Here is a 13,520-nt window from a genome sequence, read left to right as displayed (position 1 = left end):
TGCCCCCAGGCTCTCTCAGGGACAGCAGAAGGCTCACTAGCTCACTAGCTAGGTGGTTCAGGGCAGCTACAGGCCCTCTGTCTGAGCAGGAGGACACCGCGCCAGGCCTAAGCTGGGAATAACCCTCAGGAACACGCATGGGGGCGGGGGTAGAGGCTTCCTTTGGGGCCCACCCTCTTATACAGTGGACGCCAAGGCATAAGGAACAGGGGACATGGGGATCCCTGGGTGGCTCAGTGGTTTACCGCCTGCCTTTGGCCCAGGGCACGATCCTGGAGTCCTGGGATCAAGTCACGCATCGGGCTCCCAGCATGGAGCCTGCTTCTCCCTCCTCCTGTGTCTCTGCCTCTCTCTCTCTCTCTCTCTCTCTCTCTCTCTCTCTATGTCTATCATGAATAAGTAAATAAATAAATCTTAAAAAAAAAAAAAAAAAAGGAACAGGGGACACAGTGAGCTCCAGCAGGGCCACAAGCTGTGACCCTCAACAGGCAAGGGGTATAGTGTCAGGGCATGGGCTCAGGCTGCAGGTGGCCGGGGCTCCTCGGATGGAGGGCCCTAGTCCTCCTCACTGTAAGCTGGGGAGCAGGTCGTACACCCACCGCAGCCCCCTCCCCACAGACCATGGTTGCTTTGAGTGTGGGCACTGCCAACCCTGAGTGCACCTAGCTGCCTGACACTTCTCCGCCCTGGTTTGTTCACCCTGTGTCAAGTTTCAAGATGTATGGAGTGGCCTGAGCTTCCAGAAATGCTCCTAGCATGTGTGTTGCTCTCCTCATGCTGCGGGGAGGCCTACAGGTCCCACCGGCTCCTCTCTCCCTGCTGGCTGCCCTGAGCACACCTGCCCACATGCTGGTGCCTGTGCTGGGCAGCCTGACATGCCTTCTTGTGATCCACCTTGCATATCTGACTGCTCATGTGCCGACCATGTCCCCACATGAGGCCTTCGGGCTTGGGCCCTCCTCTGGAAACATGCTCATTCGTAGACATCGCTCCTTTTCTCACTTTTTTGGGGGGATTTCTAGCCTTTTCCTGCTACATTGCAAAATTCCTGGTATATTCTAGATGATAGCCCCAATGGATTTGCTCATTTCAACGAACTCAGTTTCCGTCCTGTCCGTTGGTCAGGAATCCCTGACTTTGATACAATCAAATGCATCCATTCTTTGCCTGATGGTTTGTACATTTGACGTTTTGCTTTGGGTCTCGCTCCCTATGCCTCCTAGGATGCCAGGCACCAGTGAGCTCTTCAGCCTGCCTTGCACAAGCTATGAGGGATCCAGCTCTGTTGTGCCCCATACAGTGACCCCATCCCGCTGATTTGTCCAGATAAGGTCATGGCACATTCGTCCCTGGGCTCTGTGGCTCCTCTGTCTGTGTCTCGCTTTGCCCAGAGCACCTGGTTTATAAAACTGTCACTTTGCCATGTGCCCCTAACACCTGCAAGAGCTGGCTCTCCTCTTCCCTCTTTTTCTTTTTTAAAAGATTTTATTTATTTATTAATGAGAGACAGAGAGAGAGAGGCAGAGACACAGGCAGAGGGAGAAGCAGGCTCCATGCAGGGAGCCCAGTGCGGGACTCGATCCTAGGACTCCAGAATCGCGACCTGAGCCAAAGGCAGACACCCAACCGCTGAGTCACCCAGGTGTCCCTCTTCCCTCTTTTTTTGATGTTTACTTAGTTATTCATACCTTTTTCTCTCACAGATTTTAAGAGTAAATTTATCTAGTTCCTGAAAAATCTCCACCTGTAATTTTGAACAGGACAGCATGGGCTTTGCAGTCCATGAGGGAGAAATGGTACTTGTCTAACGCTCAAGCCTCATCCACAAGCGCAGAGCACGTCTTGTGGACTCAGACTGGTGTCCAAGGGCATCCATCGAAGTTTCCCATTCTCTCCACAGATGCTCTGTATACTCTGGCTTCAGTTAGCTCCCAGGTACTTTATCATTTTTCTTGCTCTTGTGAATTCTTTATTTTTTCCCCCTAACTGGTTAATGGTGGTATATAGAACACTATTTATTTTTTTCCTTGTTAGAAATGAGGTGAGGGGCGCCGGGGTGGCTTAGTCAGTTAAGTCACTGACTCTTAATTTCAGCTTGAGTGTTGGTTTCTGGGTTGTGAGTTCAGGCCCCACATTGGTCTCCACACTGGGCATGGAACCTGCCTTGAAAAAAAGTGGATTTTACATAATGTAAAAGTAACCTTTGAAAAAAAAAAAAAAAACAGAAACAAAAACCTAAGCCCCACACCCAAAGTGGGTCTTGAGCTCACAACCCCGATATCAAGAGTTGCTCTCCTGAAGCGCCAGCCACATAGCCCTGAAAGTAACCATTTTAGGCTTAGTAACATTTTAAAGTATATGTTGCAGTGGCACTTAGCGTGTTCACATGTTGTGCAACCACCACCTCTGCCTAGTTCCAGGACATTTTCATCGCCCCAAGGGAAGCCCCACACCCATAAGCACTCACTCCTCAACCTCCCAGCCCCTAAAACCACTAATATGCTTTCTTGTTCTATGGATTTGCCTATTCTGGATATTTCATAGTAATGGAATCACACAACATGTGATCTTTTATGTCTGGCATCTTTACTATTTACTATAATATTGACCTTTTTATTCTGATAAAATATACTTCACATAAAATTTACCTTGTTAACCCTTTCTGGATACACATCTCAGGGGCATGAAGCACATTCATACCGCTGTGCAACCATCCCCATGTCCATGTCCAGAACTTTCTGCGTTCCCGAGCCAACTCTGTCCCATGAACATTCATGCCCGCTCCAACCTGCGTGCCACCATCCACTCTCTGTATGACTTGACCAGTCCAGTTTTCTCATGTAAGTGAAGCCACACAGCGTTTGTCTTTTTGTGACAGCCAATTTCACTCAACATAATGTCTTCAAGGTAATGCTACTGGCTTTTGTAGGTTAGTTTTTCATCTAGCGCTCTCATTGGGCTCTTGTTCTAAGAGTTTACCCATCAATTCTCTTTGTTTTTCTAGATGGATGATCCAGATCTTCTGCAAATAACATCAGTTTTTGTCTCTTCTCATATCCAGATGCCATGCCCCTCGCTGATTTTTCCTCACCCTATGGAGAAGGTCTCCAGGACCATGTGCCGGGCCATGGGGCACCCTGACCTGACCCAGGTCTTAAAGAGAATGGGTTGGAGGTTTCCACAGGTCCTGTGATGTCAGCTTCGAGGTTTCAGCGTGTGGACCACTTTGCTAAGAGGTATCTTTAAAATCACAAATGGGTTGGTTGTAAGATTTATTAAGAACTTTTACTGCATCACTTGAGCTGATCACACTTTTCTCCTTGTGTTAATCTATCAAACCAGCCTTGGATTTCTGTGATGAAACTCATTCGGTCATGATGTGTTATTTTTAATACACCACTCCATTGGGTTAGTTCCAGAGGGGGTCTCTGTGCTGAAAGCTGAAGCCTGCATCCTCGCCCCATGGGTGAGCACAGTGGCCTCACCTTCCTCTGCCCTGACCTCCTTGGGGACTTTCCCCATCTTGGGAGGAGGGGCAGCGCACAGGAGTCACAGCAGGCTCCAAATACCACAGCCCAAACAGCAGGCTTCCCCACACATCGGGAGGCCTCTCTGCTGCCTGCATTCCCTAGGCTGGGTCCTGGGGGTGGGCACAGGGGAAGGCCCCTTCCCTCACATCCTGGGGGTATCATGAGCCCCCTTGGAAGGTGGGGGACCATCAATGGGGTCCATGGTGGGTGGGTTGATGGCAGGTGTTGTAAGGTGTGGGTTCTAACGACATCTGTTCGTGGAGGTCTCAGACAGAGACTCTAGCAAAGGGAGCAGAAACATTTCAGAAAACAAATCATCACGTGCAGGGAACGAATCCCATCCTTTCCAAGGGAAGACACAACAGAAAAAGAGCTTACTGTCTATACCTAAGACATTTGAAGAACTGACAGGTTAGAACCCTCAGCTCCTGTGATAGTTCCTTTTCACGAGGGAACCACCTGCAGGAGGCCACGCTTGGGAAAATATTGAGCACCAAGTGTTTGAGAAACACCAAGGCATCAAGTGCCTATGAGTTAAAGTTTATTCAAATAATAAAACTGCTCTGGGTGCCAGCTCAGCACTCTTAGGAACACGTAAAAAGCATAAGCCAAATGGGGTGCACCCTAGGGTGTGTGTTCATTGCTATCAAATTAGGAAACCTTAGGGAAGCCCAACGATGCTTCAGCACTAAGACCACCCAAAGGACAGAGGAGCAGAAGGGACCCTGGCCACCCCTGGAATGGGACCCACGAGCTCTGACCAGGCACCAAGGCTGTAATCAGTAAAGAACACAGACCAGGTCTTGGGAGATGGGGGGCTTTCATCACAGGGCAACATGCAGATGGAGCAAAGAAAAGGAAGCCGGGGTGAGGGCCTCAGAAAGTGTTCTCAGCAAGGGAGATGGCCCTGGAGGGAAGGTGGATGCAGTGGATTGGGTGGGGGGGATAAAGCAGGTGGGTACAGTTTAGGGGTACAGGTGTGGCTTTGGGGAGAGACTTCTGTCCAGGGAAGGCAGGTGTGGCTAGGGTACAGGTATAGCAGGGGAAACAGCTACTTCGGGGGGGCAGGTGGCACTGGGGGTGGGACATTTGCTGACTGGCTGGGGCTGAGGGCTGGATAGATGGGGAAGCCACAATGTAAGCGGTTGGCAAAAGACATGTTCCCAGGGCTGGCAGGAGTGATAAGTGGGGACAGCAAACAGGCCAGGGGACCATGCTTCCTTGGGAGCAGGTCTGACAATGGGGGTGACCAGCAGGCCCAGCCCAGAGAGGGTCCGATAGAAGTTGTGCTGGAAACCTGACCAGTCCCCAGAGGGCCAAGGAGCCAGGGAGATCGTGAGTGTGCAGGACCAAGCACCAAGGGGTGGAGGTGGGAGGGCACTGGGCCTGCCCTGAGGCCTGGGAGCAGGGTCAGGTACCAGAGCCAGCCCTCACATCAGTCTCTACCTTGTGACCAGCTGTCCACATCAGCTTTCTATCCTGTGCCTCTGGGATCATTGCCTCCGCTTGCAGGGACCTTGCAAACCTCCAGAGGAGAGGAGGGCAGTACCAATTGTGAGGCTTTTTCAGCCCATGCGACGTTCAGGGACATTGAGGGTGGCCCTCCAACACCCACCAGCATGTGTGGTGGTGACACACAGGCCCCGGGAGGACTGCCTCGGAGAGGGTCTGCCTCGGTGTGTGTGTGCACATGTGTGTGCCTGGCATGTGTCAGCGAGGTGGTGGAGGGGCAGGTCCAGCTGGAAAGCCTGCCCAGGCCCCAGGCTGTCTGCAGTTCAGGGAGCCTGGGCTTGGCCATAGGGTAAGAACCATGAGAATCCACAGGCTGGGGCAGCTGCAAGGACCAAACCAGCCAGGCAGAGCCATGCTTGGCGTGACGGGTTTCTGGGCCCTCAAAAGGCCAAAGGCTCTCACCTGACCACTATCCACTCTTCCCAAGATGGGCAGGACCCTTGTGATGCACTGGGAGCCAATGAAGTAGCATTTGCCTCAGGATGAAGCGTGACCTCATGGAGCCCGTGGGCTGGACGGGCAATAATGCAGCCCTGACTCTGGTGAATAAACAGGAAGGAACCTGATGCGCACAACCCACTCCGGTGCCAGGACACGCAGGTGAGTGCGATGCTTGCTGCCCTCTGCCCCAGGGATACCTGCGGGCGGGCCTTCAGCAGCAAGGTGGTCAGCTGTGGGAGCAGGAAGGGAACAAACTGCTCCCAGCCATGAGCCGCCCCCAGACAAATAGCAGGACAGATCAGGTTCAACACGAGTCCTCCTTAGAGTCAGCCCAGCCCCTGAGCTCAGCCAGACAAGCAGGAGGGAATGTGCAGGTCCCGGGCAGGCAGCACCTAAGAGTGGCCAGCGATTCCCACGCGTACGGACGGGGCCCCCTTGGCGTGAGCCTGGCGGTGGAGGTGGGTCACCAGCCACAGATGGGTCCCCAGCACACCGAGCTGGGAGCCTCACTGCAGGCAAGCATGTGTTGGGTGCGCACCACACAGCACACACCAGCACATGGGTGGGTTTTCCCTGATGCTGAAGTAGTCACTCGGTGGAAAATACATACAACTGTTCAAAAGAAGTCACCATCAGGGCAGATCCACATCTCACAGGTATATCACTGACATGTTGGTGCGCTTCCTTATAAACTTTTCCTACGCATTAATACAAGTATAGGCTAAAAGCCAATTATGCTTTTCCCATTCAAGGCCACACCGTCTTTTCTCCCTTTTTGTTATTACGCGCTCACCAGACACAGCTTGGTGTCATAATATTACCCGTCTGTGGCAGGGTTTGCTTAAGACAGCTTCTGTGAGGTTGGGCAAGCACCTCATCTCTTGTTTCTGATTAGAATTCTAGGGACCAGTTCAGAGGGCTGGTGCCCAGGGGAGCCAGGATGTGGGTTTGCGTCACCTGACAGGTGAGCCACGGGGAGGCCGAGCTGCTCATCCCAAGGCTGGCCTGGGAGCTGGGACTAAGAATTGGCCCCAAGCTCTGGAGGTTGGCCACATCCTGGGGACCCCCCAGAGGGGCAGGCCCCATGCCTCCCTCAATGCTGCTCCCTGGGGACCCCAGGACTACCCTGCAGGCCAACACTCTGGGGTGGCTGAGGGTCCTGGCTCTCAGCCAGAGCTGTGGGTCCTCCCCCGCCCCTCCTCAGCTGTGCCCTCTGCCTCCTCCCCCAGCACCAGCCATGTTCCACCCTTCTCACAAACAGGACTGCGGGGTGAGTGCCGTGGTGTCTAAGGGAGAGGTCTCGGGTCTGGAACAGGCTTTTGCTAACTGGAAGGTGGCTGTGAACTTTGTACTTGCACTGGGAGCGAGGGGATCTTCCGGCAGCTGGGACCAGGCTCCTCAGTCCCTGGAGGGCCCAGCTCCCCAGAGGGATGAGTCAGGCCTCTAGGTACCCAGACAGCAGAGGGGAATGAGGTCTGGACTGCATGCCCCTCCCCAAGATCCTTAGGGGGTCAGGGAGAGCACAGTCCACATGGCCAGGGTTCCCAGAGGACACACCTCTGTGACAACAGCCCCTCTGAGGAGAGGCCTGCAGGGTCCCCAGGGACTCTGACCACACAGCCTACTACACCCTTACCACCACTCTTGAGTTCTGGGGCGGGGGAGGCAGTACTCCCCCAAGAGCCAGCCTCAGGCATCTGTGCAGATCACAGCCGCACACGGTGAGGCTCCAGGGCTGTGGGTCCCCTTGGCCCCTTTGTTTCCACCATCATATCCTCAGCACACAGGGACTCTGCTCCAGGACACGCCCTCAGTGCCCACGACCCCGCCACGCATCCTGCACAGGACATGGTGTCCAAGCACCCCTCGGCATGGCCCCTGCTTCATATCCCATGAAACCCCAAATCCTCCAGAACCATCCCACCCTCCCTCTGTCCCCACCCAGGCCACCATTTGCGGCGGTTTGCTCACATACGGCTGCCACAGCTCTGAGAAGCTTCTTGTGGCCTTTGTCCTGTGAGCCCTCCGTTGCCAAATAAATATTTACCCAGGGTGGGGCTTGTGCTCAGGGTTAAGCATTAAATGGGCCTAAAGTCAGAGCATCTGGTGGCAGCCGTGAATGGGCCGGGGCAGCCAAGGGAGTGCGGGGATGCAGGCCTGTTGGCACGCCACATTCCCGGCCTCTCTGTCCAGGGCGGAAGAAGAGCTCACCCCTCAGCCAACTCCGCATCAGGCGAGGCCAGCAAAGGGACTGACCAGAACAGAGGCAGAGGGAAATCTGGGGAACGTGAGGTGACAGGAAGCCATCATCCATACCAGAGGGCAATCCCCAAGGCTGTAGGATTTATAGGACTTCTTGCTGCATAACAAGAGACCCCACCTGTTGTAGGTGGAAATGACAGGTATTTGTCATCTCTTTCTGAGACAGGGGCAGCTGTCCCTGCGGTGTGGGTGTCAGAGTGTGACTGGGGGCTCCCACAGGGCTGCCCACGAGGGCTGGTGTCCCCCAGGGCGGGCAGTCCTGAAGAGAGCCCTGAGACAAGCTGTGGCCTTTTCAGAGCCGGTCTGGAAAGAGCTGCTGCCCACCTCTGTCGCATTGCATCCACCTTGAGGTGAGTCCGGAGTTGGCCAGGGGAGGGGTGGCATGGGGGACAGGTGCCTCGCAGTGGGATGCCTAGGCAGATCACAGGTGGCCAGCCTTAGGTGCTTGGAGTTGCAACAGCCACCAATCAGGATCATTGCCCACTCAGTTTTAGTTTTATTTTTTCCTGGAAGCCACTCATCCCATTTATGGATTTGCTTGTGTTTACTGGTGAACTGGTGACTGGTTGGTTCAGAATATAAAGTGGGAGGACTTTAACTTAATTCATACAAACGCATGAGCACACATTACCCTCATGGGAACAGGCCTTCTCTCCAGAGACCCTAGGAACCAATGTGCACGCTGCAGTCCTGGACACCTATTGTCTGACAGCACCTTGTTCCACAGAAATGCCACATGTCATCCTTACGTGGTCTTTTCAAGCATTAAACTTTCCATAAGAACAGCTCCATGTCTGTGGCCATTCCATCTGTTTTTCATTTTTAAATCACTGCGGCATCTTGAACTTGGCTGAGTCTCCAAGGCAAACCAGTGTCTGGGCTGATTTTGTATCACCTTGGCTGGGCCACAAGGGGCCCCAGCTATGTGGTCAAACATTATTCCAGGTGTTTCTGTGACGGTGATTTGGATGAGATTAGTGTGTGAATTGGAGTCCTGTCCGTGAAGGTGGGCCTCATCTGATTCATGGAGAGGCTGAATAGAACACAAAGGCCAACCTTCCCCCACCAGGAGGCCATCTCTCCCGCCTGATGGCCTTCAAACAGGGATGTCTGTCCTCTCCTTCTCTACGCTTGGCCTGAGCTAAAACTTCAGCTTTCTGGGTCTCCACCTTGACAAGTGCAGATCTCGGGACTTCTTGGCCTCCACAGTTGGGCGCAAATTCTTTACGGCAGATCTTTCTTTGTATATATACCCGCATTGGGCTCCCTGCAAGGAGCCTGCTTCTCCCTTTATATCTCTGATTCTCTTTCTCATGAATAAATATTAAAAAAAAAAAAAAAAGGAAAGAAAAAGAAAATGAGAGCGCAGAGGTGCTCAGTGCAGGGGGAGGTGTGATAGCCCCCAGTTCGCCAGGTCTCCTCTGAGGTGCTGGCAAAGGTTTGGGAAGCCGGGGGTCCCATGATTTGCCTGGAGGCACGCAGTGTGAGAGGGTTAAGGAAGGCTCCCTTCCTCTCTGCTCGGAAGGGGCTGTCTCAGCGCCAACCTCAGGATCACTCCGACGTGCTTCAGTGTGGAGGGACCAACATTCAGGTCTGAGAAGCCAGCACCTCCCTGAGAAAGGGTCTGCATTGTTGCCAGCAAAGCAGAACCACCTGGGCCAGTGTCCGGGCTGGCCGCCCATCAGACAGGGGCGCCACCTGCAGGCGGGCCTGAGAACGTGCCTCCCTGGGAAAGGGGCTGACCTGAGCAGGCCACAGGATCCCACTGTTCAAGGGTGAAGCTACCTCAGCCCAAAGGGAGGAAGGGGTCCCCTTTCAGCCCCACAGCAGGTGGCAAGGCGAGGCCCTGCAGGATTGAGGTCACCAGGGCAATTTCCTGCAACGTGCCCAAGCCCCAGCTAGGGGGTGGCCGAGCCCTGAAGGTAGCGTGACCTCAATAGTCCACCAAGTGGGACAGGTGCTACAGAGATTTGCTGATAACAAAGAGTATTGGCTTCGCTGTAAGGCTGGTTCTTTGGAGTTCTGAGGACATTCCAGCAAATGTTGAAATGCTCTTTGGCTTTCAGCTGTGAGCAAGGAGCATTTGGGGCCCAGGGCTCAGCCTGGCAGGCACCATGTCCATGAAGCCAGCATCCTCCAGGCCCCATCCCCACACAGCCTTGTGGCTGACTCAAGGCCGCTTTTTGTGCTTTGCCAGGTGCCAGGTATTCACACTGCATCCCTGTAGACCTAGGGTCCTGGGGGGCTGTGTGCTGGGTTCCTGCTGCAGGTGCCAGGCCTGCTGGTGGTCCCTGAGCAGTGAATGTCCCAGCAGAGCCTCCCCTTACACAGCTGAAAGGCAAGGCTGGGGTAGGGAAGCCTGGGGCATCCAGCTGGGCTTCCTGCTGGGCCTCAGATGTCCACCATGCACCCCACAGCCTAGGGAAATGGGCCTGTTGAGGACCGGGTTGGGGGAGCTGTAAACATGGCAATTAAGGCCTTCTTCTAATTGCAGGCAATCAATTCACTGAAAATTGAGCCTCCCCCAGCATTAGGCTGTTTGGAAAGAGCTAACAACCTTCACCTGCTCCCTGTGCTGTGCAGATGTTCCTGCAGATGGGGCATGGACAGAGACATCAGGTGTCCTGAGCCTGCTTACATCCACATATGTCCCTCAACAGCTGTGCCAGGGTTAGAGCACCTTCCCACCTTCCCGGTCACTGCAGAGAACACTCTCTCAAGGGAGCTGGGGCGTTGGGAGGAGCAGGCCTGCTGCCACCCACCAGGAGCAGGAGTAGGGAGCTTAGACTGGCCCAGGAACCTGCCTTCCTGAAGCAACCTCAGAAAGGCCTCAGATGGGAAGCTGGCTGTTTTGCTCACACTTCTCTGGGGCAATCCTGGCTCAAGAGAGTGTGGCTCGTCAGGGGCTCCATTGGCAGTTCAAAGAGGGTTTCCTCTCTCAGAAGCTACAGGTCCCCTTTGTCTAAACAGCCACGTTATAGGAAAAAGCTGGGCATGAGGAGGGTGAAGACAGGACACAGGACAGAGACCAAAGCCCAGAGGTGGGAGACAAGCTGCAGGGAAGGTGGAGGAGCAGAGCTTCCAGAGTCCCATGTGCCCGCTACTCAGGTTCCCAGCCAGTAAGATCTTCCTAAAGACGAGGTGCCTGTCACTGTAGAGAATCCATATCCTTGAGGCTCCTCCTTCACTCCCATTCCAAATGTGGCTTCCACTTGCCTCCCTGCTCCCAGAGGTGGCTCCAGGACATGGCTTTCAGATGCTAGTGCTTGTAGGCTGGGCTTGACTGGGCCCAGGTAAGGCCTCTGCACAAACTTTGGAGATCTGGTGCCTGGTGTGGGGGGGATCTGCTCGTCTTGCTGCTGCCCAAGATCAGCCTCAGCTGTAAGTTCCTCTGTTTATCAGACCCTCCATCTCCCAGCCTGGAGCATCCTGCTCCTTTCTTCAGGCTCTCTTGCCCTCCACATTGGGGGCCAGTTTCAGATTTCACCAGGGAGGCTCCTGAGGAGCTGGCACAGCAATAATCTCTACTGGGGAGGGACACTGGCACACAGTATGTTTATTCTATTATTTTATGCCACGTATGACGCTTGTAACCACCCTGCAATCAAGATGCAGCCTGCTCCACCCCCAGAGGTCCATCCTGCTCCCCTTCTGGTCACCCCCGCCACCCCTAACCCCTGGCAACCACTGTTGTCAGCTCTCCACCTCTATAACTCGGTCATTTCAGGAATATTAGGTAAGCAGAACCATACAGCATATTGGACTGGATTTTTTTCACCGAGCAAATGCCAATGAGATTCATCCAAGTTGTCTTAAATTATTCCAAAGTGTCTCTTAACTTTTCCAACACTGTACGTTAGTTGGGTTTCATTTTACAATACCAAGTCTAAGAAGTTTCCTCTTATGAACAATGATTCAATGGCAACACTAACCCTCTCATAGGAAGAGTTCTCTTCTGCTTTACAAACACAGAATGTGTCCTGATTCCACTTGAATGCCACAAATGTTCGGGTATGGCTTTTTGACTCTCCCAACCTTCCCCGTACTGAATTTGAAATCTCCGCAGGGTAGAGAGGTGTCCATGCAGGGACACAGCCAGCCCAGTAGGCCAAGGTGGTGCCCCTGACCTCGAGATTTCTGTGGGATCCACTCCCTGACCACTGTGGGTTTCTATGGGCACCAGCCCATGTCCTATGTTGTGTTGCTCCCTGTGGCCTACAGGAGTATCCCACACACAATTGCTGAATGAGATTTTGCATTTCTGTGGCTCTTAAGATAGTTAACTAGATATATTTTTTGTTTTAGTCTAGGGAATTGTAACTTAATGGGCTTCTTAAGAGATGTCCTTTTTTTTTTTTAAGAATAATTTTATAACATTTACTCCAATAGAATGGACATCCAATGATGCTTGAGGAGCATTATCAGAATATGGGCAAGACAGCCAATACCTTCCATAACACCATTCATGCTTTCTTTTTTTTTTTTTAATTTTTATTCATTTATGATAGTCACACACACACAGAGAGAGAGAGAGAGGCAGAGACACAGGCAGAGGGAGAAGCAGGCTCCGTGCACCAGGAGCCCAACGTGGGATTCGATCCTGGATCTCCAGGATCGCGCCCTGGGCCAAAGGCAGGCGCCAAACCGCTGCGCCACCCAGGGATCCCAAGAGATGTCCTTATATTATGCACTTAACCTAATAAAATCTTGCATTCTTTCATCTTCTTGGCACCATTGTAGCTCATGGGGTTACTTAGAATGTCCCAAGAACATCTCTCTTGGCCTTTTCTGGGCCACAGGGTGCCACTGACCTTCAGAACATTTACCTGGGTGCTGTCACTCTGATAACAGCTTCACAGGTCTTGCTGGGCTTTCTCTGCCTGCTTACACAAAAGGAGTGGCACTGGAGGGGGCAGGTGTGCACCACCAGGCAGTTGCTTGGCAACGAGGAAACCAGTCTAGGGCAGCCCAGCCCCTACATTGGGAGAAAACCTCCCTGGATGCCTGAATGAGGGAGAGGACAGGAGATACTTGTACAGCAAAGTCTAGGCCATGACAGGACACGTGGAGGACATGACCGCTGCCAAGAGATGCCCAGGAAGGCTGGAGGAGGCTCAAGCTGGGAGGTGGATGTGGCAGGGGCTGAATTTAGGAGATGAGCTGAGGGGGCGGGGGCAGATAGAAATGGTCAGCCCTGAGCTCTATCCTGTCACTCCTGGGAGCACCTGTGGGGACTGGCTATGATGGGGGCTCCTGCTAGAAGGGTTCAGGCCTTCCCTAGGCCTCATCTTGCCCCCCAGCTTGGAATCAATCAGGCCCAGAATGGACAGAAAGGTGGAAGCCCATCGCTGGGCCTAGTGGGAACAGCCTGTGGCCACCGGCCTACGGCAGCTTCCCCAGCCAGCTCCAACGGCCTTGTCCCCCAGTCTTCCTGGAACACTGGCCTGCCCACCTGACTGCCAGGCCTGTGACCCACAGAAGCCCCCAAGGGGTAGGCTGACAAGCTCCAAACCCTTTTATTAGCACACATGAGAGTCATTAAGTAATGGAAAACCTGTGAGTGCTGCAGGATGCTCACAACCGTTCTTTTTTTCCTGGGGCAGCTCCGCAGCAGAGCCAGAGAACACACTTGGGGAAACGCCCCCGGCCTCGCGGCCTCGGTGTCATCCTTCTGGGATGCTATACAGGTCAATCACCCACACAGACCCCGTGGACAGCCCCCTCGCCATCCGTGAGTCCTCGGGGCTGTGGGGTGGCGCGCCGGCTCAGAGAAAC

This window comes from Vulpes vulpes, chromosome 12 (assembly GCF_048418805.1).
Source record: "Vulpes vulpes isolate BD-2025 chromosome 12, VulVul3, whole genome shotgun sequence".
NCBI classification, from domain to species: domain Eukaryota; kingdom Metazoa; phylum Chordata; class Mammalia; order Carnivora; family Canidae; genus Vulpes; species Vulpes vulpes.
This window is presented reverse-complemented; position numbering follows the sequence as displayed.